The sequence below is a fragment of the Amphimedon queenslandica genome, unplaced genomic scaffold (genome assembly GCF_000090795.2).
Source record: "Amphimedon queenslandica unplaced genomic scaffold, v1.1 AMPQUscaffold_8171_Cont19883, whole genome shotgun sequence".
Lineage (NCBI taxonomy): Eukaryota > Metazoa > Porifera > Demospongiae > Haplosclerida > Niphatidae > Amphimedon > Amphimedon queenslandica.
In genome coordinates, this window is record NW_003551550.1 from 1 (window position 1) to 592 (window position 592).

The 592-nt window shown below is 33.1% G+C and overlaps 1 long non-coding RNA gene across 1 annotated transcript; it reads right to left on the reverse strand.

The window, feature by feature from the left end:
• Window positions 1-271, reverse strand: LOC109591441 (uncharacterized). Its single transcript, XR_002189821.1, has 3 exons — window positions 229-271; window positions 117-180; window positions 1-68 (listed from the first exon to the last, which is right to left on the reverse strand). It is a non-coding gene; the product is annotated as an uncharacterized LOC109591441 (long non-coding RNA).
• Between the last annotated feature and the right edge of the window lie 321 nt (window positions 272-592).

Below are 592 nucleotides of genomic sequence, written 5' to 3' on the forward strand. Positions count from 1 at the left end.
CAGAAAGGTCATTAGTATTCTCTCCATTTAACGTATAGACACATATTGCTGATCCAGCAGGACCATTCCTATTAATAAAGTATTCATAATAGTATTAATGATAATGAGGTACTTACTCAGATGATGTGAAAGCACCATACATGTATTCTCCTGACACATTAGATACATGAACTGTGTCCTCTATTGTTGCATAATAAGTTAATATTATCAATGATAATGGTGACATACGTAAGCTATTGAAAGTAAAACGAATGTCATTGCTTGACTTTGCCCTTGACTGGCACATAATACGAGCCTTGAGATATGTGACAAAAACTTTGGTAGAAGTAGGAATAAGAATATTAGTGACACCAGTATCATTCTAGAGTATCATGAAGTAATTTATAATTAGTGAAAATAATGAGTAGAGCTTTAAACAATGTTCAGACATTGTATCTAAACATTGTTTAATTGGACCTGAAATTTATATGAAACGGTCAGACAGGGTTTTCCATAGTATTTTGGCATGCATGCAGCTTCTTGTTGTGATATTAAGTTATTCAAAAGTTGGGTTAAAGATCTACCACTATGTAGTACAGGATGTTTAGAAGGG